The sequence below is a fragment of the Lissotriton helveticus genome, chromosome 4_1 (genome assembly GCF_964261635.1).
Source record: "Lissotriton helveticus chromosome 4_1, aLisHel1.1, whole genome shotgun sequence".
NCBI classification, from domain to species: domain Eukaryota; kingdom Metazoa; phylum Chordata; class Amphibia; order Caudata; family Salamandridae; genus Lissotriton; species Lissotriton helveticus.
The window spans coordinates 914,990,570-915,017,177 of record NC_136063.1 but is presented as its reverse complement, the minus strand read 5'-3'; positions in this window follow the sequence as shown (position 1 = coordinate 915,017,177).

Below are 26,608 nucleotides of genomic sequence, written 5' to 3'. Positions count from 1 at the left end.
GTCTACTAAAATGTGTCTATCTCCTGAGGGTAATGAGTTTGACAATGGTATGTTTTTGATGTATGAGCTGGGCAGTGGTGGGCACTCTGATGCTGGGCAGTGGTGAGCACTCTGATGCTGGACAGTGGGGGGCACTCTGATGCTGGGCAGTGGGGGGCACTCTGATGCTGGACAGTGGTGGGCACTCTGATGCTGGCCAGTGGTGGGAAGTGGTGGGCACTCTGATGCTGGGCAGTGGTGGGCACTCTGATGCTGGACAGTGGTGGGCACTCTGATGCTGGGCAGTGGGGGGCACTCTGATGCTGGGCAGTGGTGGGCACTCTGATGCTGGACAGTGGTGGGCACTCTGATGCTGGACAGTCGTGGGAAGTGGTGGGCACTCTGATGCTGGGCAGTGGTGGGCACTCTGATGCTGGGCAGTGGGGGGCACTCTGATGCTTGGCAGTGGGGGGCACTCTGATGCTGGGCAGTGGTGGGCACTCTGATGCTGGACAGTGGTGGGCACTCTGATGCTGGCCAGTGGTGGGCACTCTGATGCTGGACAGTGGTGGGCACTCTGATGCTGGACAGTGGTGGGAAGTGGTGGGCACTCTGATGCTGGACAGTGGTGGGCACTCTGATGCTGGCCAGTGGTGGGAATTGGTGGGCACTCTGATGCTGGGCAGTGGTGGGCAATCTGATGCTGGACAGTGGTGGGCACTCTGATGCTGGGCAGTGGTGGGAAGTGGTGGGCACTCTGATGCTGGGCAGTGGTGGGAAGTGGTGGGCACTCTGATGCTGGACAGTGGTGGGCACTCTGATGCTGGGCAGTGGTGGGCACTCTGATGCTGGACAGTGGTGGGCACTCTGATGCTGGGCAGTGGTGGGAAGTGGTGGGCACTCTGATGCTGGGCAGTGGTGGGCACTCTGATGCTGGGCAGTGGTGGACACTCTGATGCTGGGCAGTGGTGGGCACTCTGATGCTGGACAGTGGGGGGCACTCTGATGCTGGCCAGTGGTGGGCAGTGGTGGGCACTCTGATGCTGGGCAGTGGTGGGCACTCTGATGCTGGACAGTGGTGGGCACTCTGATGCTGGGCAGTGGTGGGAAGTGGTGGGCACTTTGATGCTGGGCAGTGGTGGGCACTCTGATGCTGGGCAGTGGGGGGCACTCTGATGCTGGGCAGTGGGGGGCACTCTGATGCTGGGCAGTGGTGGGCACTCTGATGCTGGACAGTGGGGGGCACTCTGATGCTGGGCAGTGGGGGGCACTCTGATGCTGGGCAGTGGTGGGCACTCTGATGCTGGGCAGTGGTGGGCACTCTGATGCTGGGCAGTGGTGGGCACTCTGATGCTGGACAGTGGGGGGCACTCTGATGCTGGGCAGTGGTGGGCACTCTGATGCTGGGCAGTGGGGGGAAGTGGTGGATGTGTTTACTTTACACCAGTTAGACAAACGTTGATATAGCAGTCGTATGTCCCATACGTCTATTGCACTGGTGTTGTGCGGTGACGTACTGTACCCCGAGCTGGATGACGTACATGCGGCACGTATTACACTGGTGGAGTGCGGTGACGTACCGTACCCCGATGTCGATGTCGTAGGTGCGGTACGTCTCTGTATTACACTGGTGTTGTGCGGTGACGTACCGTACCCCGAGCTGGATGACGTACATGCGGCACGTATTACACTGGTGGAGTGCGGTGACGTACCGTACCCCGATGTCGATGACGTAGGTGCGGTACGTCTCCGTATTACACTGGTGTTGTGCGGTGACGTACCGTACCCAGAGCTGGATGACGTACATGCGGCACGTATTACACTGGTGGAGTGCGGTGACGTACCGTACCCCGAGCTGGATGACGTACATGCGGCACGTATTACACTGGTGGAGTGCGGTGACGTACCGTACCCCGAGCTGGATGACGTACATGCGGCACGTATTACACTGGTGGAGTGCGGTGACGTACCGTACCCCGATGTCGATGACGTAGGTGCGGTACGTCTCCGTATTACACTGGTGTTGTGCGGTGACGTACCGTACCCCGAGCTGGATGACGTACATGCGGCACGTATTACACTGGTGGAGTGCGGTGACGTACCGTACCCCGATGTCGATGACGTAGGTGCGGTACGTCTCCGTATTACACTGGTGAAGTGCGGGAGTGTGTGGCGCAACGTACCCAGACATGACAGTCGTGCAATGGAGATGTGCCCGTGTGGCAACACGTACAGGTATGTTGGAGTTCGTTGTACTCACCTTCTGCGCCGTCGTCGGTTTCTAAATACGAGGTGGTGGGCGTACAGGATAGGAATGACACGGACGATGGCGTTCATGTCCTGCTTGTCGTGTACCGGGTGCCGGTTTTGCCGGAGTGTGGGTTTACGGTAGTTTAGAGCTCTCGTAGCAAAAGAGCCGTACGGAGTGTGTTCAACACGGATCGTACTTCCTGGGTCGGAAGGCGCGGTCTATTTACGTACGGACGCTGCGTGGAGCGTCAGCCGACTGCAATTTGTATGGATTTCCGATTTGTACGGTGTTTTTTACGAGTCGTACGGAGTGACGCTTTAATTTGTGATCGTACTTGCTGAATCGTACGGGGACGCCTACAGGTGCGATTCGTACGGGGAAAAACGCTCCGAACAGCAATTCGGAGCGCTTTTTACCGGATCGGAATCGACACCATAGTGTGTGTAAGTCACCTTGTGCTGCACGTTGGACATGTAGTGTAATGGTCATATAGTGTGTGTAAGTCACCTTGTGCTGCACGTTGGTCATGTGTGTAAGTCACCCTGTGCTTCACGTTGGTCATATAATGTGTTTAAGTCTCCTTGTGCTGCACATTGGACATGTAGTAAAAGTTAGCAGAGAGCTGCACAGGGTCAAAAGCAAACATATATTCAATCAATGATTGGAGTAGAAGCTTGGTTCTGACAGTGCAGGTGGACTGTTACTTCATTATGGTGTTGCGTTCTTCAAAGAGGCTTCCTTTCAGCTTTTTTTCTAAATTGGAGAAGAGTTGAGGCAGTCCTGATGAATACAAGGATGTTTCCTCAGATCTTGTGTGCATGAACTTTAAGGCGTGTTGCTTTGTATTTTTTCTTTTTTGCGCTTTTCATCAAAGGATTCCACCCTCGTAACACCTACCTGTGGACTTTAGCTCCTACATGCACTCTAGCTCAAGAATGTTTTACTGCAAAGTCTACCTGACTGTAGAAGTCCAGGGTGAACAAGATGGAAACCATTCTTAAAACGAGCAGAAAAGTATCCAACTGGTCTGTATGTATTACATGAGTGAGGGAAACGGACTTTATAACACGGTTTCAAGCATGTGTACCGTTTAATCGCAAGCTGGACACTGCGTGCCTCAGCCATGCATATGGTTGAACCACTCATATGCATGGTTAAGGCAGTCAAAGTTCTAGCTGCTGACTGACAAGGAGAGGAACGAAAGAGGAGGACCTGCATGACGGGCAGGGACGTAACGAGGTAAGTTGGGCTGGGAGTGGGTTTTAAGTGAGAGGGACGATTTTAGGGCTCAGTGCGGGGGGCTGGGGTTGGGGTAGGGTTTAAGGTAGGGCGCAGAGTTTTAGGTCTCAGGGCGCAGGGGCAGGTTGAGGTTCAGTTTACAGGGCAGGGGCCAGTTTTTAGGGCTCAGAGCAAGGAGGAGGTTCGGGGTAAGTACCAAGTAGTGGGCAGAGTTTTAGGGCTCAGGGCAGGGGGAAGGGACAGTTTTCAGGGCAAGGGGCTGTTTTTAGGGCACAGGGAGTAAGGTTAGCTCAAGGATTAAGGGGTGGGGTCGGTTTTAGGGCTGGGGGCAGGTTATAGGGCAGGGGCAAGGATCTTAGTCGTCATGGTGGAGGGAAAGGGGTGTGAACTTTACCACACATCTCTTTACCAAACATGCCTTCACATGAAATTACAAGTTAAAGGCATGTGTGATAAAGGCATGAGTGGTAAAGAAATGCGTTTTTGAGATGCATTTGTGGTTCGGGCTGCTTGGTAGAGGCACACGTGGTTCAACCATCTATGCCTCTGTCATACAACCCATGTGTGAAAGTCTGTGAACTGCACAATAAAAACACAATATATGAGTGGGGAATTCTAGCTAATACAATTCATAAAAGTGTGAGAGAATCCTTGGTCGTTTCTGAAGAAAACCACACAATCCGCATGGACCGCTGTATTGGATGATATAGACATGCAGATGATTACGACTCTCTACAAGCATCACATTCACTTATAATCTTGAAAGCGGCCCCCTAAATAAAGGGATAGGTAATAATAGGGACTTCCCCTATGCAATCTTAAGTCTTAGATCTCACTTGCCTCAGGATTGCTCCCTAGATGGTCAAGGTAGGGCCCACCCAGATGGCATCTGGTAGAGGACTTGATGATGAAGCTTGCCACTAATAATCATGGGTAATTAGAGTTTTTTCAAAATAAATAAAAATGCACATCAAGGTTAGGATATGGAGGCATTAACATGAGAGTGTGCTTTCTTTTGCCTCGATAAAAGGTTTTATTTATGGCCAGTTATTAATTCTTGATCTTTAGAATATACAAAGTGAGGGTATTTTAACCTCTTTGTACTCAACTCAACTGTAGGATCGAATTGTCTCCACTCACGGTATGGATGTTAAATGTCTGTTTGCAGGAAAGCCAGGGATGCGGATGAGAAGACTGGAGCGCCCCTGCCAAGCGCAGAATCATAGTGCAGTCTGAATTGGTGATTATTGGGTGCAGGGTCCCAGAGCTGGTTGGAGTAGCCCTTTTGCCTACAGGTCCGAGCAATTACACAACTGGATGTCTCTACAGCAGCCAGGCCTTGCTCCATAATGTTTAAGGAATTCTGTGGCAGTACTTTACCTGTATTTCCTAGCAGACCATGCCCTCTGATTTCCTATGCCACGAAGTTTGCTTGGCGCGTTACTTTTCTGGTTGAAGGTCTGCAAGACTAATTTCTTAAAGTACTTTTCTTTACTATTCAGTGATGATTTTTCTGTGGAACATATTCTTTTTTTCCCCCAATGCAAGATGGTAGGAATATTTCCTGACATAAGTTTCCTCTTCCTGTTCAGTTACACACTATAAAATGATTCTGAACCAGAGTGTGTCAGTTGGAGATCTTCACCTGTTATACGCTCCTGCTGTGTTCCGGTAGTTCAGTTGTCTGTGTTCTCTGCAGTTTGCATGTTTTTTAGAGAGATGAAAGCCTGCACCCTTGGAGCCTGCCTCCTTCATCTGTCTTCCTGTTGTCTGCAATATGAACCTCATTCCTATCTTCCTGACCTGAGCCTAGAGCGTCTTTTTGCCAATGTGCTTTCCCTCCAGTGGGAGACATCTTTCTTAATACACCTAATTTTGTATGTTCGTAATCTATAAGGTTGAGCAAAGTGACTTCTGAAGGGCATCATCCTTTTCATAAACATTATGTGTCCAGCTGTTGACAGGGACTCTGTGCCTACCACAAGGTGGGAGCCTATAAGGCACCAACACCTTGATTCCACCAAGATCCCCTACTAACTAGAGCATTACTTTGAGATACACATGTGCCACTTCAGAACACCTCACAGATTCAGGTGAATAAAATGCTGCCTATATCTGGTTGGCTCACACCCATCCATAGCAAGATCTTTACACAAAATGTTGCCATTGGTTTTGATGGTGGAAGAAAATACAGCAGTATTTGTGTAGGTAATGACTGATGGAACAAGGTTGTTCTTCCTGTCCATCAACTACAAGAATATGGAGGGGTTACTGCTGGGCAGTTTCCCCACAAGAAGGAATACCATCACTTACTACTTCCAGACTCTATTAGGTCTTAACGATCACCTGGCAATAGCCACACCTACATCATGTAGGCAATACTGGATAATAAGTATCATGTTTATGTCATAAACGTGTTTTATTACGTCCGGCTGTAAGGTTAGAAAGTCCCTGGTAGGGTAAAAAAGTGCCTCAGTGCTCCTGATTACATTTCCAACACACCTTATATGGTTTCTCGTGCAACAAGCCTCTGGAATCTGATTAACATGATTTGGACAAGTTTCTTCGGGTACTGTACTCAATATGCTGGAGATAGGGGACAACCGAAAAATAAGCTTCATTGAATGGGTGACTACTATACGAAAGAACCCATGTCTACCGTATAGCATAATTGACAGTTGATGGCAGGTGACTGATATTAGTTGAGCACAATTCTTTTTAATAGGCCAGCGCAATATATATTTTTTGCCAGGGTCGTTTGTATAATTTTATGAACTTCACATTATGCTTGTTATTAAAAATTGACACCATTGCATGATTTTGCCACTTCGCGTATGCGCCATTCGTGGAATGTGCCATTGTGCAAAAATGTACGACCAATGTACAGGAACAACAGTTTGTGCAATTGTTATTTTCAACGTTTATACTTTTTTTGCCCTATTTTTAACGCACAAAATGCTTTCTTGTCCCACGAAATAGACTCAAGGAAACATTCTGTGCTAAAAGAAAGTGCAAAATGATGAATTTGTCCCTGTAAAGCACAGTTGAGTCTATCTTTTCAAATAATCAAGATATGTCTACGCAGGATTGGGGAGGTTTCGTCCTCAAGAATATATGAATGAATGTGCCACCTAAATAGATTCGATTGTCAGCAAATCAGATAGCACAATCAATTAAATAGACCTTGTTTAGACAAAGAATAAGAAGCCATGAAGGTTTATTAAAAGATTTAAGTAGTTCATTTCAAAATGCAAAATATGAGTAGTCTCAAAAGAAGGCAAAATGCATGATAAAATATATGTAAGGAATTAGCATTAAGCTCAGTCACATACTGCAGACGGTCTAACACAAAATCCAGCCTCAGAGAAAATACTAAAATTATTCAGAGACCTATGCATCATTCAAACTAACATGGGTCCACACTCTAAGAATCAAGAGACTTACTCTGGATCACCTTCAAAATGAACAATTGTGTAGCGAAATACACAGCAAAACTCACACAGTTAGCATGAATTGACCCAAATGTTATATAGGCTCAGCGAATCACAATGCAGAATATAATGCAACAATACCTAACACTATCCTAAACACCATCCCTTAAATGAATATTAAATAGAGATACTATTGGGACTGGTTTGATAGGCAAGAAATATGCAAGCCAATGTTGGGTAGATTGACAGAAGAGTTCTTCTTGCTTAAGCAAGCTAGATTTCTGGAGTCTTACCTAGATGTGATCCAGTTCCCACGAGATAGAACCCTGTACATTCAGTTTAAGTTCAGCACGCTCCCTGTTAACACCCATATGTCAAAGTGGCATACAGCTGAGAACATGACAGAGCACTGTCCGTGCTGCGGAGCGTCGCTGGAGTGCATTGCCCATGTCCTCTTTGTTTGACCTGCATATGCTACAGCTAGGAGCAAGTGGTTAAAACCAATATGCAGCGACATGGGCACCTGCGACTTACAGTCTGCTCTGCGCATTCGGAAATCTGATCCCAGTGTCCTATTTTCATGCGGAGTGGCCAAATTTTTAGACCGAGCCTGAGCTAATTAGAATCAGAGCCGTACAAGGTGAGATCCCAATGGAGACACTTACAACTTTTCATATGTGTTTAAACTATATACTATACTGGTCTGCCATTTAACTCTCAAAATATTAATTATGATATAGATAGCACTAGCACCTTAAACATTGTTATACACTGGTCACTATAACTGATTTTTTACCTACATGCACATAGTGTCCTACAATGAAATCTCTTTTATGATACTTGTTTAATGTTTTTACATTTAAATTTGTTTTATTGGTTTTGATAGCAAAGACAGGCAATACATTGCGATATGAAGGCATCATGTAAAGAAAGCGGTCGAGACAACAAATAATAGCAACATATTTGGTTTAATGTTTTTAACCAAATATGTTGCTATTAATTTTATCTCATGAGACTTTTAAACAACCCTCTGTATTACATGATCTTCTTTCTCTTTTTATTGTACAGATTCTATTTTATTGTATAGGTGCTATTTGATGCTTTTATGATACATGCTGTCGAATAAAGCTATTTGAAACTAAACGAAACGAAACAAATAATAATTAGTCCCTTTTGACCTACTGTTATCAGATGCGACAGTGCAAACTTAGTTGCACTCAAAACAGTCACAGACTTATGAAATGAATAGACCCACTAAGTTACAGGCAGGAAGGACATTGAACAGTTACATTTTGATGGAACGCTTCCTCAAGAGTTCGCTGAGAACAACACATCATCTCAAAGAATTACAGTTTTGAACATGTTGCTGCATGTAGAAAAGGAATAGTTGAGAACACTGTTATAATTTGAATTCAGGATGGAGTTGGGGCCTACTTTAAGCCTTTTATAGCTAATATTGTAAAAAACATGGTTGCGAATTCGTTTGTAGTGCAAAACATCCAGGGCACTAAAAACACATCATTTATTAATCAGAAGTATCTCTTACCTTGCTTTTTACTTACACCCCAGTTTGAGGAGACTGCCTACTCACCTAATTTAAAGTTTGGAGTGTAGGGTTCTCCTCCATCCCTCGGTCTGCCCACCTCTTTCAGAGACAGGCAAGCCTTAAGTTTTCAGTCGACGGACCCACTGATTGGATCTGTCAATGGAAAACCTCCTCCAATGGCCCAACAGATTAGGGTCTGGCATTGGACGGATATTACACTGCCTGCCTCCTTTAGGGTAAACAGTGTTATGGCTTTTTGTTTTCTGTTAATCACTGCCAGAAGAAACCTGGTAGTGAGGGACAGGAAATAAAAATAGTGGCCCCTACACCCTGGGAGTAAATGCTCAGGTTGTAGGGGTTACTTTTTTTTGTGTTTATGAAAAATCCGGCTTCGGATATTGTTTGAAAAATTGATGGGCACTCATCAAAATGAACGGCTCTGTCCACCAAACTTTTTGTACGTTGAAAGAAACCACTGGAATTGCAGTTCCTTTCGATGTGCCAGCAGTCATCTCTAAATATGACAGTTGGTAGTCCTCAGGATAGTGGAGATAATCAGGCCCACTCTCCGTCATGACTGAAACCCATCACACTGTCTCAGCATGATGTGTGTGCCTCGCATGCTTGCATGTATTCAAGGAGTGTGCACCCCTATAGTTTGTGTTGCTGTAATTGTCTCCCCTTGTTCCTCATGATTGGTCCTGATCTGCCTATTTCGCTCAACACTCCTGTGCAGGTTATTGTAACCTAGGTTCCGTGTCATATCAGCAAGGCACATCTTCAATGAGCCGAGAAAGAAATTCTTTGTATTTACCTCTGTAAATCAAGACAATTCATGAGAGGTCAAAAGTGCACGATGAACAACCTTGACTGAGATGGTTTCCAAGGGAATGTTCAGTTCTCTCATCTGAACTGTACCTGAAGTAAGATGCACTTCAACTTAATTCATTTTCCCAAAATATTCAGGTACTACCCAGTACTGAGTGGCTTGTTTGTCTGGCTTGACTTAACTTTACCTATGAACCGAATCTGTAAGCAAGAAAGATACTTCACCATATGACTTCAGTGACCTTATGATGCACAGGGTAAGGTCTGTAATCAGGGGCATGACACTTAGGGACATAATTACACACACTCACCACCTCTGGAGCATTACCTTTTTCTGCACTTCGGTGGCACAGCACCATTTTCCACATTTACTAAGTGGCGCTAAGCCAATTACCGTTCTCAGCAACAAAGGGGTGTGCAATGGGTGTTGCTGTGGGCCCAGAGCAACACCCATTGCTTTTGACGCTGTCCCAGATTTACAAGGCTGAGACAGCTCCAAAAATGAATGCCATGGAATAGCAGGAGTTAGAATGGAGAAATGAGGATAAATTATTAATTTCTTCTCGTCTGTGGCTCATCACATGTGTGCCTCATTCTGCAGCACACTTAGAAAGTGCAAATTGCCATTATTTTTTGATTATGCGCAGGAAGGTGTCCCTTCCTGCACATAAACAATCATCCCTGCAGGGCAGGCACCCTTTCAACATGTCAGAGGGTTCCTGCGCTGGTGCTTTTTTTGCATCAGCACTAGGGGAAACACAGGGGTGCACCATATTCTCGTGAATAAGTTGCATCCCTGAATTTTGAAAATGTCAGAGCGTAGTGCTGCCTAATTTGGCGCAGCACTATGGTCCGGCATTTTATTGTAACTATACCCCTTAGTTGCTCTCTAATGTTACTAGGAACTCAGTAAGGAGTGGACGCCCTTTTGGTTTGTTTAACACTGCAGGGGCTAAGCATCTTCAACATACTTTTTTTCCACTTGTTTTCAAATCATATATTATTAAGTTGACTGTTGCTGTTGGTTTGTACACAATACTAGTTCTTATCACAAAATGTTCTTTTAATATTTGCTATGTCAGGTGTTCTTACATTTCCATGTTGGATTTGATTCCAAAATAATCATTATCTTTCTGTTTTGCACTCATTACAAGTTGGCCCAGTTTTTGATGCGCTAACTATTGCACTAATAAATTTGGACACTGGGGGGTAGATTTACAAGCATTTTGTTCCGGGTTAGGGTCTCAAAGTTTTTTTTCCTAATGTACATTCCAGTGCAAAACTTGTTTTGTAATTGGGAGGCACTGCTTTTTATTACTTTGCGTCAAGGGGGCGTTACATGGGTGGCATATCGGTGTTCCCATGCAACCACACATGCCTCTTGATGCAAATCTACAATCAATTGTGGACAGGGTTTAGCCCCAAAGGTTAACGCCATTTCAAAAGAGGAGTTAAAAGGAGATTTTTTTTTATTTCTCATCTCTTTTCCAACTTTGCATGCATCCTGCACTGTGCAGCACACATACAAAGTATGAAACGTTTTAAAGTGTGTCTAAGCATAATAATTTTTACTGGAAGGGTACCCTACCAGTGCAAAACCTGTGGCAGATTCAATTTCAATTTTCAATTTCAAAAATCTTTATTCGGTTATTCATACAAACATCCATAAAAGCACAATTCAATGAAAACACAGTTAAAAATTAGATCAAACTAAAAACCACATCCAGAATTATCAGACACAATTGATCATATACAGTGCAATAATAAAAACAGCAATTCTAGACAATTAACCCTTCATGCTATTTCTGAATCTTAAGGCTAGTTTTAAAAAGCCAGTTATAAATAAAGTGCAATCGTGAGTTAGCAGCTGTAAATAACAAAGTGCAGGTCTAACCTGGGTAAAGTTCAGTTTTTTAAGAAGAGGCTTTAGATAAAACCTCCGAGGTATATCATAAAAAGGACAAACAAATAAAAAGTGCGCCAAGTTCTGCAGAGACACATTGTCGCAGCCGCAGGACGGTAGCACTTGACCTCGGTGGTTACCCTTTGGAACAGCAAGCAATAGGTGGAAGAGGTCCAGACGGAACCTGGTTAACAGGAAACGATCAAAGCCGGACATCAGCCAAGACAAATAAGGTTCCATATTTGGTGTAGATTTCAAAACAACATATTTCCGGACACTACTTTTATTCAGTTCCACCTCCTCATGATGCAGATACTGTGAGAGAGAAAAGGTTTTCCTCACAAACTCAACATCAGCTCTGCTGATAGAGTCTGGGCTTTCAAAAAGCTCCGGGCGCCCCAGTTCTGAGAAGCAATCTTTCAGATATTTTAACCACGGGATTTTAAGCATTTTATCCCAGGATAGTGCTTCTCTCAGAAGTTGCTGATTAAGTGGCAGATCTTTATTTAGCAAGCATTTTAACCAGCAAGTCAATGGCTGTAGTGCTATGGTATCACTTAAAAAGGGAATGCCTAGTTCTTCGTGCACTATAAAGCTGGCCATTCCCCTTGGGACTCCCAGCAGCTGTTTCAGAAAATCATTTTCTGCCACCACAAGATCGTTGACTGCCGTATGCCCCCATAACTTGCTTCCATAGCAACCTATCGCCACACTCTTAGCCTGATAAATTTTTAACAATGCAGCAATTGGGCGTTTGCCCATTTTCCTAGCAAAGTTAAAAATGGCCGCGTTTGCCCGGGTTATCTCCCCCCTTTTCCTCTGGACTGCAGGGCCCCATTTCAACTGGTTATCAAACAGGACACTGAGGAATGAAAAAGTTTTTGTGGTAGGTATCTTCTCCCCATTAACATGAAATAAGAACGTCTTCTTATAACCTTTCCCTACGTTCATTACAAAAGATGTTGTATTGTTAATGGCGAGATCTCGGGATTTCATAAAACTATAAAAGGTGTCAAGTAGCGATTGAAGCCCTTTTGCGGTCCTTGCCAACAAAACGGTGTAATCCGCATAAAGTAAAACAGGTAACCCTTTACGCCCAACATAGGGGTAATCTGCACCAGTGTTTAAAAGGTTCTCCTCCAGGTTATTGATATATAAATTAAAAAGAAACGGGGCCAGAATACAGCCCTGTCTGACTCCCCGATACACTCCGAAATCCCTTGTTACCTTTAACTCCTGGGAGTAGCGTACATTGGCCCTCGTGTCCTGGTGTAGGTCCGCCAGCAAGTTAACAAGATTTTGTTCCACACCCATGTTGCCCATGGCCTCCCAAAGCTTAGCCCGATTGACACAATCAAAGGCCGATGAGAGGTCCATAAAGGCCATGTAAATTGTACCCATGACGTGCTAGAGTGTATTTTCCCAGGACCATATACAAGTTGAGACACTGTGAGATGGTGGAGTGACCTGGCCTGAAGCCATATTGAATCGGGGAGATTATGTCATGCTCTTTTGCCCAGGCTGTTAATCTATTCAGGATTACTCCCCCTGCTACTTTAACCACGGAGTCAATTAAAGATATTGGTCTATAACAGGAGGTACTGTTACGGTCCCCTTTCTTAAACACTGGGACTATCGTGGAGACCCCCCATGACATAGGGCATCCATGTACAACGGCTGCGTTAAGCACAACGGTAAGAACAGGCGCCCACAGAGATACAAGTGATTTAAAAAGGTCCGGGGGCAGACCATCAGGCCCTGGAGCTTTATTACTTGATAAGTCCTTAATTCCCTTTTCAACCTCACAAATGGAAAAGCACAGAGGGTTGTCTTCTAAAACACCTTTTTTGGATTCTGGTTGTGGCATTTTACTGTTAAAAATAGAGCTAAAATGAGAGACCCACTCTTCTTCTGATATATTAGTGCCCATAGAGGAATTGCCTGGTGATTCAAATAGCGGTTTGTTTATAATTACCCAAAACTTCACACTATTTCCAAGAATTTGGGGGTCTAACAAGTTTTCCCAACTAGAGGCCTTCACTTCTGTTTTACGTTTAACTAAGGCCTTTTTATAATAAAGGCGTGATGCCCTAATTCGTGACGGGTCGCTAGGCCTGGCTTTTAGGGCCGCCTTTAAATCACGACTTGCCTTAGAGCAAGAGTGATCAAACCACTTTGGGCCACTACGAGCCTGCCCCACAGATGGTACAGTTAACATTGCCCCAACTTTTGTTACAATACCTTCAAAAGCTGACAGGATCTCCTGGGCTGCAGGTACTGAAGACACACAAAGTGTCAATTCAGTGCCACACGTATTATTAATTGTTTCGTACAATTGGTCCGAGTTTACCATTGCCCACTTTAAACGTCGTTTACCATCTGTGCACTTTAGAACCCCACCATCAAGCCTCTTCCTACGAAGTTCTAGCATCTTACCACCCAGTTGAATACAAACTGGATTGTGATCGCTAAATTGGTTCTCCTCGATTTTAAAACCTAATATAGAAGTACCAAGGACACCGGAAAGAAGTATGTGGTCGATTCAGGCACACACATTACCACTATGCCGCTTAGGTGTGTGCCTGGCGCACGGCAGCTAAAATCTGCACCAGTGATAGGAAGAGCGGAGAAGAGAGCAATATCTCTGTAAATGTGGCGCTCTCCTGCTCCCTCCCTGTCACGCAATGCAGAACAGACTTTTTGGCTGCTGCACTGCGTTCCATGACTTTTTTGAAAATCTGGGCATGAGATGTTTGGAGTTAATGGATGTGATAATTTGTGCTTTACAAGTTTAGCCCCTTTAATGAGATATAACATCCTTATTTTGGTACTTATTGCACCAAAATCTGCATGTCAAGGTAAGTACTGGGGGGTTTAATTCCTTTAAATTCCTGCATAATTGACAAGTTGAATTTTATGAGGGATGCATGTTTGTTTTGCGCCTGGCATGTACCAAGTCCAATAAAAGAAAAGTGAAATTCATAATTCAGAAATGTGTGGCAACAGAGTTATCACGCTGGAGTTATCTTAATGAGGGCTCAAGATGTATCTTTCTTTTTGCAGATTGAGATGTTAAAAAAGTTTTTTATTAAAGAAAAGGAAAAAAAGCAACCATTCTTTCCTTAGAGCAGGAGCTAGAGTAAGGTAGGCCCCTGCCAAGGTCTACACTATCCTGGTTGTTGCCTTTTCAACTTTTTTGTTTCCTTAGGTTTTCCAGAGTTGAAGAGACCTAAGAAACTAGAGCAGAAATGATGTCCAAAGAGAAACTAGTGAATGCAACAATATTGTGCTGAAACAAAGTGGTAGGTAGTTATTAAAAGGCAATTCTTGGGGACTTGCACCTGATGATGAGTGGGCATAGTTTAAATGCCAGGCCTCGCTCAACATTGCTTTTGCTCTTTGTTCACTTTTTGCTGTTAACGGTTTGTAAACCATTTTGCTTTCAGGACTGGTATCCTGGTATCTGTCTACACGTATGTATACCAGTGATTTGTATTAAAGATGGAATTTGTTTATTGTCATTTTACAAATAGGTCATATTTTTTGCTCTTCGTACCTCCTCAGGAAATGCTACAAGCAGAGATCCATATCAGATGTTGAAATGAGGAAATCAAATGTTAATGAACTTAAGAAGTAATATAAATGTTTTTAAGGTAAGAGCTTAAAATATGCAGTTTTCACCAAACTTCCCCTCTTACGTCCAGGCAGCAGGAGTGCTTTCTTGAGGCGGTCCTCCGCTGATATCACTCATATAAACATACTATTATGGCATTATTTGGAACCTTGGGTTGAGTCCTGTGTAACTGCTACTCCATTTTTGATGTTGTCAGAGAGCATTAGTCTTAGTAGAGGGAGAAAAATGTTTTAGTTTGCTGCTTATTTGGTGGGTGAATTGTACCTCCATTCTACAAACATAAGCAAAGGCCATAAAGATTTAAGAATATCATGCGTAAGCATGTGAATACAAATGGAAACATGAACAATTTTATGATATATGTTACCTTTTTCAGGAGTACCAGGACAGAAAGGTGTTACTTGGCTAATACTGTGTCAATGAGGGCATTTTAACACCTTGTTCTGGAGTTTAATCTTTCTACTGACCAGTGGCGACTGACACAATAAAGATGTGTTGGAGCGGGTGAAGGGGTTTAGGGAGCGCAGGGTAATAATAAATGTTTAAAAACACTTACCTGAAGCTGACAGCCACATTGTGCCTCACACCTCAGTTTTCTCCTGTGCTGCTTCCTGGTCCCAGCAGGCACTGGGGCATCTTCAGACTTCATGTGCAATCCCAGCGCTGCTCTTAAGCTGCAGCCCGTGCAGGTAAAAGCAGTGGGGTCCGTGGTGGGGGGGGGGATATCGACAGATGACAACGAGGGAAAATGAATTATTTATTTAATCCTCCCTCATGGTCGTCTGTCGAATCCCCCCCCCCCAACCCTGCCCCACCGCTCCACCGCTCTTACTTTCACGGATCGCGGCTATGTTCAACACAGCTGGGTTAAAGAAACCTAAGTGCACGTGTGTGTTTGGCTGGCAGTTTCAGGCCAGCCAAACAAACATGCAAACCTAGAAGTGCAAATAGCACTCCTCCTCCTCCCTCCTATGCCCCTGCCCTGTTCCTCCCTGCACAAGCTGGCTCAGAACCGGTAAGTGAAAAATAAAACAATGATGGTATATCATTTTATTGTCCATTTGCTGGTTCTGAGCCAGTGGGGCAACACTCCTCCTCCATTGAGGAGGATCCAACGCTGCTACTGAGCCCACAACGGAGCACCAAGTACACCCATTAGCACTTGACCCTCAGGGTAAGGAAGTTGAGCAGGTTTTTTGGGGTTAGAGACTCAACAAAGCAACAAGTATAAGTACCTTATTCTATGTCAAGCTAATACTTAGTCTTTGAAAAAGAAGACATTTCATTACAATACACAGCTTTAATACTGTCCATAGTATTTTAGGAGTGCATAGAAATGTTGGTTGTTCTTGCAATACTCAATGTTTACTGAAAAAATGCCTAGATTGTTACTGGGGGAAATCAAGAACACTATGGGCTATATTTATGAAAAAGTGGCACAGCACGGCAAGTCACCTTACTGCACTGTGACACTGGGAAAAGGCATTAATGTGCAGTATTCAAGGCATTATGACACATTCCCGTCCTTTCTCCTGCGCTGGTGCACAATCGGCAGCACAGGCACCCTCGCACTATGGTGCATGGGTGCCGGTGCTGCATGCAAGATTGTTTTTGTGCAAGAAGGGGGACCTTCCTGAACAAAAGCAATTTTGAGAGACTTTGTCCTCTTTCTGTGTGTGCTGCAGAATGGAGCACAGATAGAGAGAAGGAAATACGAAGACAAATAATGATGTTTCTCCTCGTTACACCTATCCTTAGAAGGCGTCTCTGTTTGCCGCATTCCTAGGTTTATTTGTTCTTGTAAATCTGGGAATGCATCAAAATCCATAGATGTTGCATGGGAACACCCATGGAAACACCTCCTTGGCGCAGAGTAATGTAATGCAATGCAGTAATTTGCTCTGCGTTACATTACTTGAGATTTATGAAGCCACGCAGGGCTGCGCAAGGTGGCCTGCGTGGCCTTAGAAAACTCATTTTTCATTTGCGTCGCTCCTCCACCATGTTGCCTGTCACAAGAGTGATGCAAAGGTGCTTATAAATATGCCGCTCTGTGTTATTCCAGAGGTGTACCAGATTGGGTCCACCAGTTGCAATTACTTTCTTCTCATCTGTATGGGATTTGTTCCTCCTGTACAGTATTTTTCCATGGCTACACATTACCCTATTTTCATATATTGATATTCTGATTATGTAGGCAGTGTTGGACCTGGTCCTTTTTGCAGGTTTATGCCCAAACTTTTTGCCTTTTGCCTCCTATTTTCTGACCCTGTATTTGTTGGCCTTAGAACTCTGGCCAATTTACCACTGCTAAACAGTGCTAAAGTGCATATGCTCTCAGTGTAAATTGTAATTCTGATCGGCATATTTGATTTACTGGTAAGTCACTAGTAAAGTGCACTGTGTTGGCCCAGGGCCTGTAGATCAAATGATATAAGTGGGCCTGCAGCACTGTTTGTGCCATCCACATGAGTCTCCCCATAAACATATCTCAGGACTGTTACTGCAGTGTATGTGAATGCAGTTTTAAACTGCCATGTCGGCCTGGCAAGTACAACCACTTGCCAGGCCCAAACCTTCCCTTTTGCTACACGTAAGGCAGCTCTAAGGTAGGCACAAGGTGCCTCAATGGACAGGGTGCAGTGTATGTGAAAGGTAGGACATGTACTGGTGTGCTTTGCATGTCCTAATAGTGAAATACTGCCAATTTCGTTCTTCACTATTGTAAGGCAAGCTCTCCCATAGACCATCATTGGAGCTGCCTTGTAACCTTTTACAAGTGTATATTTCAATGAGAATTTGAAGTTAAGGCTCCCTGAGCTCATGGTTTAAAATACATCTTTTAGTAAAGGTGGGTTTTAAATTGTGTGTTTAGAAATTGCAATTTTAGAAAGTGGGCATTTTCTTGTTTATCCATCCTTGTACCTCTGCCTACCTGTGTAATCAATGTCTGGTTTAGACTGACAGGAGTATATTTGTGCATTCGATTTAGACAGTCACTGAAAGGGAGTTGGTGTTTGCCCTGCATATGCTGATGGCCTATCACCAGGCTGATGGTCCTTCCTGGGCTAGATTGGTTGGAGGAACTGTTACCTGCACCTGAATACGGCTGTGCCTGTCCGATCACAATGCTGTCTCCACCCCCCTGGAGTGTGTCTGGAGCCAAGTCCAGGCAAGGCAGGAACTTGTAAACTAAAAAGGCTTCAAAGGCCAAAAGGAGTATGAGTATTTGACCTGAAACACAAGAGTGTTAGAACACTTCTGGATCAAGAGGAACCTCTGCCAAGGAGAAGAGCTGAAGAGCTGTTAGGTGGAGTACTGCCCCTTTCCTGTGTGTTGCTTTGCTTGGTTGGATTAAACCCAGATCTGTGACTGGTGGTGAATGTTTGACAATGTTCGGCATTCCGTCCATCATCTTTTTGTGGTGCATTTTCACCCTGAGTGGGAAGGGTATGTCCAGACGTGGGTCCCGTGCTCACTATGCCACTGGAGCCAAGCTATCCTGGCTGATGAGTGCTGAAAGCCCAAAACCAGTCCTAGGATGCTTGATCCCGGTCCAGAGAAGACATGACCTGGCAATTCGGTCTGGACTGTTCCCATGAGGCACAGGGTCAAGGCTGATTTGCATATGGCTATGTCACAACTGGGTGGCATGGTGAGCAAAATAACAATGAATTAAACCCAGATCTGTGACTGGGGGTGAATGTTTGACAATGTTCAGCATTCCGTCCATCATCTTTTTGTGTTGTTTTGCTTGGTTGGCCTGCAGTAGCTGTTTCTGCTTTGGACAGAAAAAGGACTGGATCTTTGCTGCATATCCTGCTTGTGAAGTTTCTCCAAGGGCTTATGTGTGCTTTCCTCCTGTTGGAAGTCTCAGGGCTATCAAAGACTTCAACTGCAGCATCCCTGACTTCCACTGCTGGGACGTCTGACCTGCTTAGTGGTGCCAATTCCAGTTCTGGGGCCCTGGAGAATGTTCTGCTGCTTGAAAAAATCAAAATCAATGTATCGCCCTTCCAGCGCCTGTTTTTCCAACAAAGCACTGCTGTGCTGGAGAAATTTTGAGGCACCACCACCGAGCGGCCGAAAAATCTATGCAGCACCTGTCAGTGTCCAAAGGAAACACTGCAGATTGTGTTCAACACACCATGTATCCAAAGTCCGAGACCCCCGCACATCGATCTCCATCGCATCCAGATTTCCACACATCACACTGTGCAACAGTATTTCTGATGCATCGCCCACAGACCAGAACCGTCTTGGGATTTCAACATATTGCTTCCCCCTACAATCCGTGTTCAACCCAACACTACATTTACAAATTGGAGAGCAGCTGGAAGCGAGGTGGCAGCCTCACACGCACAGGCCCAAGTAATCAAAAACTGACGTATCACTGTTTTTTCCGACTCTTCCCTCCTTTGTGGCTGTTTTGCTTTGTGAATGTTGATGCATCTGAATGTGCTTTGCGTAAAATCACTGCATCCATAGTTTCCTTGGACTTGTTTGGTTTAGATAAAGATAGTTTATTTGCTAAACTGGTTTGGTGTCCATTGAGATGTTTTCACCGTGTTGCTGTGTATGTTATGTACAATGCCTCTGAGATAAGCCTGTCTGCTCATGCCAAGCTACCAAGGGGCTGATCAGGGGTTATCTTGGGTGTGTAACTCCCTTACCCTGACTAGAAGAAAGGGGCCCTACTTGGACAGTGTGCAAGCCTCTGTCAACTGGAGACCCCCATTTCTAACAGTGTGGGTGAGGCCAAGGTTTTCCAGGTTTTTGAGTACTGCAGTTGATTTAGAGTTGGTGCTGTCTTCGAGGTGGAAATGTATGTCTCTGAGGCGAATAAAACCAAAATGAGTTGAGAATGAATGGTGTGACAATGTCTACAATGGAGTTGGTGAAAGTGGTCCATCATCCCGGAGGACTGTAGATGATGGCACAGCTCAGGGTGAAATTATTTGTGATGTATAACTTAAAAGACTGGTGTTCTAAATTGTTGAGGGCATGATGCAGCTGATGGAGTCCTTGTACATGATACCTATTATGCCATTGGAAATGTGTAGTCTGTCTTGTCTGATGATCTTCTAATTGGAGGGGATGGCTTTGGTGATGTAGGGGGTAGATGATAGAATTAGCCACTTCGCTGTGAGAAACAACACGTTTGGTGCGTGGTTGTGTAGCAGGTCTCAGATATCTGTGGCACTTTTGGTGAGAGACAGTGTGGAGGACTATGCAGGTGTGGAGGAGAGTGGAGAGGTTGGTGTGGTCATTGAATAGTCAGTGTGGTTGTACATGAGTCGAGTAATGAGTGCTATGGATGCATGAGTTATGAGCAGTGGGGAAGGGAAAGTGGAGGAGAGCTTCTAGATGGCGCAGGAGAATGCTTCTTCTGATTAGTGAGGTGTGGCGCAGTAGCAAGGTGGTCAGCGGTGAACAGCCTTGAGGCCTTGAAAGGTTGCAGCAGGTTAGTGTTTGGGGGTAGACCAGAATTCCTGACACTGTTTGAGAGTGGGGCTCATACAGACTTGCCTTTGCACTAGCCAGCCTCTGCGCTGTGGCCACCATTAGGAGCCTCATTTTTATGTTGGTCAGAAAGCCTTTGACCTGTGGTTGGAGACTTTCCGACCGACATCTTAAGTTTCACTTTCAACCGCAGTATTACAATGATGGCGGTCAGAAGTAAAACTGGACGGTCATTCCAGCTGGCTTTAGATGGGCTGAAGGAGCCAGTTGGCCAGGAGGAACCAAGACATAATCCCTTAAGATGGCGTTTTCACCATCGGGGGTACGATGTCAGTTTCCCACAGACTTTTCATGTCGGTCTTTCCGACATTAAAAGCCTGTCGGAAAGTGACTTTGGGGGTCCCCAGCAGTGCCCCTTATTCCATATGGCCTCCAGTTGGGGGCCGAGGGTGCACCTATAGTGCCCCCTGTAAATCCCTGCACCATATGGCATGTGCCACGAGGTGCCAGCCACACAGTGCAGGGATTTATACAAACTACCATTTCTCTATGGGAGCTTGTGTTGCAGCGACCCCACCATGTGTGGTTGCATTGTAATTTGGTGGTCGGAACCGCCAATGCTGGGACGGTTCCAACACCGAAATGGTGTGGGGCCAACTCAAGTCTGCCTGACAATGTAATAAGGTCCATAATATTCATAGGGAGACCAGGAGCAATTGGTTGGGCTGGGATGGCAAGGGAGCTCGGAAGCTTTGAGAGCATTAGAGTGCAACAAGGCGGGAGCAAAAAGTGGTAAGGATCTTGTGGGCAGGCAGAGGGAGGGAAAAAGAGGGGAGAGAACAAAGAAAGGGGTGAACAACAAGCAAAGGGTCAATAGAAAGTCAAGCCGAAAATAGAAAGAAAGGGGAAACAAGCAATATGTGGGAAAAAAGTGAAGGAACACAAAAGACATGGGCAAAAGGTCAAAAGCAGAAGTGAGCCAGATGTGAAAAGTAATAGAAATCGAGGGCAGAAAGATCAAAAAGAGCTAAGAAATGAATGAGTACTGAGAGAAGAGAGGTAATAATGAGAGTGGGATATGTGATCAAGAGAAAGATACAGAAAAGACAGCAAACTATGCAATGAGACAGTAGAGTCAGAGGCAGCCGACAAGGCAACAACAAACAGGCAAGCAACGAACCAGTAGCAATAACAAACAAATCAAACAAAACTCAACAGAGAGTGGACCAAAGAGTGAGAGAGGGTGATAGAGCAAAATTGGAGAGCAGCTGGAAGCCAGGTGGCAACCTCAGACGCACAGGAACGTGGTCTGAAAGGTCCTTGCTTGGTCGGAAGACCATGTACAGGCAGTAGTAGGAGCTCTAGACTGTTTCAGTGCACATGCATGATTTTCAGGTGTGCTTAGGGGAGGGATTAACAATCCACAGAAATTATGGTGTGCATGCTCTCGAGACACCTTTCTCCATCCGGCTGTGATATATTTTTATTATATGGTTAAACGATGAATGTACACGTCTTTTTTGTGGCTTTTGGTCAGTGCTTAATTTGAGCTGGTGTTTTCCGATGCTCAGCACCGGCACTTAATTGGTTTGCACCAGCACTTAATTAGTTTCTGGTGTTCAGCACCAGCACCTAATTGTCAACACCATACTTAGAATAGTCTACCACATGTTGGCGCTGCTCATCTAATTTCGAGATGAGCAGAATAACGGTTGTTTATAAATACAATATACATTATAATTGGTCAAACCTGCCACCCCAGCTATTCATTTAGCTTTGGGGACCTGGAATAATCTGGTGTGTCGCATTTCCTTGCGAGAGAGATGGTTACTAGTTGTTTTTGCAGCAATGACAAGCGCGATGGGTGGTGCAAGCTGCAGAGCCCTGGCACTTAATATTTTACAAATTAAGCACTGCTTTTGGCCCTGGCAGCAGTCTGTATTGTACGTCGCAGTCTAACATAGGTAAGTTGTCAATATCATACATGACATTAAAGGCAACACTCCTCATTGGCCTTCTAGTGACAGGCTCAAGACGTCATAAAAACACATGGGGTTTATTTACAAGCCCCTTGCGTCGCCGGTGCATCACTATTAATATAGGGGAAAGTGACGTACCGGTGACGCAAGGGGATTGTAAATAAGCTCTAATTGTTAAAAAGTGTCTGGATAATTCTGAGGTTCTTAATTCAATCTATATTAATATTCTAGTGATATTGCTATAAAACAAATCATAATAGCAACATATGCAGCCAACGCTTTTCAGATGGATATGTTTGCTAATTCTATTATGTTTATCTGAAAATGTGTGTGAACAGATTATTGTAAGGATGCCAAGCGTTGGTCTTTCTTCAATAAAGCTCAAAATACGCATCAATTTAGCACCTGTCTCTGTATTCGTGATGCATTCTCCTGGACTACAAAACAACAGGATTTGAACATCTGGAGCACGCAGGAAGGATGCACCATTTCATTTCCGCTCTTTGATCCCATATCGTGTTGTAAGAAATAATTAACTCAGCTGGCATCCACATTAGCGATGGGCACTCTAATGCTTTGTCATAGTGTATGTGAATTATGTCTGCTGAATGACGCTACCATGTGTCACATTTTGTGTTGTCGTCTTGTTAATCGCAAACCTGCCACATTTATTCTTGCTTAAAAAAGGACAACGCGGCAAGGATTAATCGGAAAAGATATCTCTGGGTTTTGCACAGAAGGAGTGGTCTGATTAACTGTGTTTTCTACATTAGTAAAACAATTTAGGAGAGAGTAAAGCTGTATAGCAGCTGTCATTTGTGTGAATAGTCCAATGCCCCCAAACTGTGGCTGCCTTCCACAACTCAACCAGATGAATATTTCTTACTTGCAGAAGAGCACATTGCACCCTCGCTACGCCACTGGGCCAGGTAAGACTGTGAGAGGTTAGGTAGAATGTTCCACTATTGTGATTGGCACAGAATAGAGGGGAGTGGGTACTCAAAGTGGAGTATTCCAAGTAGATGTGGTGAATTCCCACAAAATTGCAACTTTGTGGGTAATTTCCAACATTTGTAATGCTTTCCCACATGTCTCCCACATGTCTCTGTACATTTACATGAATTCATCGAGGGCCACATATATAAGAACATCCATTCTAGTTGGGGTGTAAGGACGTCTTCACTTGTCCAGTTGTTTTCCTTGTGAAGAAATATTTATAAACAAATAAACGAGAAATGTTGCCTTTACATTTTTGCTATGTACATGACGGTCGCCGGAAGGAGGCATGAAGTGTAGCGGACTAGTTGTTGGCAACTCTGACTAAACATGACATGGAGACGTCAGCAGTTCTTCAGAGGGAAGTTAGCATTTAACTATGGGTGACCCAGCATGAGAGATAACGCTACTCAGTCCCAATGGTATGCTCTCGGATCATCGCTCCACTATTGTTGAAGTCCCTAAATCCGTGCTCAGAACATGGCAAGAACCTTTCCATTTCTGTGGAACCTTTCATAACTGAGAGTCCTTGTGAGATTATGAGCTGGAATACTAAACTACTTTGTTGTTGCATCACCGATCACTCCATTTATATTAATAGATATGAGGGCCGGACTGGCCGTAGCAGGCACTGGGCATTTCCCTTGTAGGCCTGAGGGGTGGGGGCTAGTTTTGTGCCTGTTGGGGCCAGTTTTATTACTGGAGGTCGGTTTTGCAGCAATGCTGCAATATCGAACCAGCTGTAACAAAAGTGGGAGCAGAGTTTCTTGCTCACACCCCTGAACCCCCCCCCACTTGCTCCCAGGGCTGGTCGGGCGGTAATCTGCCAGGGCTGGTTGCTGTCCCAGTCCGGCTCTGATAGATACCTTAAAGTTTTTCTTTATGATGGATTATGTTTATGAATGGGACTAGATGGGAAAAGGCCAGAAATAAAGTTTGTAACTGTCCTGGTTAGAAAGGACGAGAGTGAGAGCTAGCAGCTCAGAGGAGCCAATCTGAGAAGTTTATAGAATTCCCCAAACATCTGGAAAGATAAAGTTGAGATCACACTCTGAAAATGCACACTGAATTATGCTCTGGAAAGTAGCAGGTTACTGCATGCGTCCACAGTGGAGAATTACTGGCACTAAGTTAGAGAATTCCCCAAAACGCCTAAGATCTGATTGCTCACCGAGGGGCAGTCTTTTAGGTGTAGAAGTTAGAGAACAAGCATATGCTGAAAATTATGAAATTGCACATTTTCAGTCATACTTTGTTTTTTCTTTTGTGAGTCCCCAAAAAGCCATGCTTTAGTGGGCATCTGGAAGTACTCAATAAAAGGGTTATAATAAATGTGCCTCCGACTGAAAATACCCAAAACACCTTCTCTTCTGGAAGCGTGGGGGAAGGGCTGCCACCACATGGACCAATGTTTCAATGCTGAGAGAAATCAGGGAAAATATTGCTGTGTGGTTCCTACAAATCTATATAGGATCTGCACATTTTAGACAACATAAACTAAGGGATTGGTGTCCAGACTGATTCCAGACACCCCCAAGGGTATGTTAGTCTGTAGACCAGCTAGCTCACAGTGCCACAACAAGACCCACAACCTTACCAAGGAGCAAATAATTTCTGGCAACTATTGAACATGACAGCCCTGACCCCTCAGGGATCCTGGAAACAGTACAATACTTTTTGCTCCGTCACTCGTGCTCACTTGTTCAAAGAGAGATATATAGAATAAAAGATGGTGACGTTTTCAATAAGCATTGATTGAACCAGCGTCAATCTAGTATAAAATATGTGGGCTTAAACAACCATGGGACAGAAATAGATATAAAGACAGTTACCAGCAACAAGAGAGTAAATAAAAGGATATTTCCCTAAATCGTAAAACAACACATTTTCTACATTCGAACAAACCAGGAGTAGGGATAGTGGAAGTAAAACATCTGTGATTTTTGTAGATCGATTTAATTTTGGTGAATAACAAAACAGAGTAAATCTATGAAAGTCCTAGGCATAAATATATGAATTGGAAGGTGCTGTTTTTTGTCAACTGTACATTTTGTGATTTCATATCATGGAAGACTAACAAAAAGATGTGAGAGTCACTAAGTTTATTTACTGAGAATCAATGCAAGATTTACAGTTGTGAATGTGGGTGTTTGCAGAGGTATGTCTAATGGCTTTGTGTTGTGGAAAAAGCTGATACAAATGTACCTTTAAAACTAGTTTTTCATTGTCGGCCTACTACACAAACAATTTCATCATATTCTGAAATTGCCGCCAGTAGCCTTTCAACTCACTTCTCTCTTCTTGCCAGAGCATATTTCTATTTGCTCTCCTTTTTATGTATGTTTTGCTGTTTGCAATGCCCCAAACATCCCTCAGAGTTAAATGCACAACTGCAGACATGAAAAGAAGTAGTGCGGCATCCCCGTTAGGTCTCAGTTTGCGCCGTTTGAGTCCCGCCTCTCCTTTGTCCATATTCCTTGAGGCAACTGCACCGCAAACTGGCCTTTTCCTCGGTCTTCTTTACGTTATGAGTTACTCAGCTACCCTCCTGGGAACACGTTGCACTGCAACGGGCAGGTAAACTTCATGGAAGCAGAGAACAAAGTGTCCTTTTTTTTCTAAACCGAGGCACAAAAATGATTTGCCAGAGGGGACAGTCTGAAAGCGTGAGTGGCCTGCTGGGTCTTTCTTCCCTCTTCTTTCATGATGCAGCATTCAGTCAAATAAGCTGACATCAAAATGAGCAGACCCAAAGAAAAAAAATAATTGAGACATTGCATACCAAGAAGAACTGGATGCTAAAAAGCGCATTTTCGGCAGTTTGAAATGTATTTCAAATGGCCATCTATTATTTAGGAGTAGTCCTCCTTGAATTACTGAAAGACATTAAAAGAAAAAGCTCTGACTAAACACACTGTACTTTTATGCACACTAACCTATTAATTTCCCTTAGAAACTGCCTCACACACAAATACATGGACACACATGTACAGACAACCATACACCCCCCCCCCCCCCACACACACGTTACCATCCTTGTGGAGACATTGGGCCATATGCATAAACACATTTTCACATAGACACAGAACGGGTAAATCCCTTTGAATAATATGGCCCAATGTGCAGATTCTTGCCTGTTGGGGACTAATCGTACCCAATGTTTTTAAACTATACTAATAATAGGAAAATATTTTTAAAAATATTTAGAAAAAAAAAGATAAAGAATCCTGTTTTAAATTTGCACATATATTGTTATTTAGTCGTGCGCACAGAACCATCAATTTGGGGACTTGAACTGATGCTACCATCCCTGTGAGGATTTACTGAATAATTACCATCCGTGATTGAACACAGTCGAA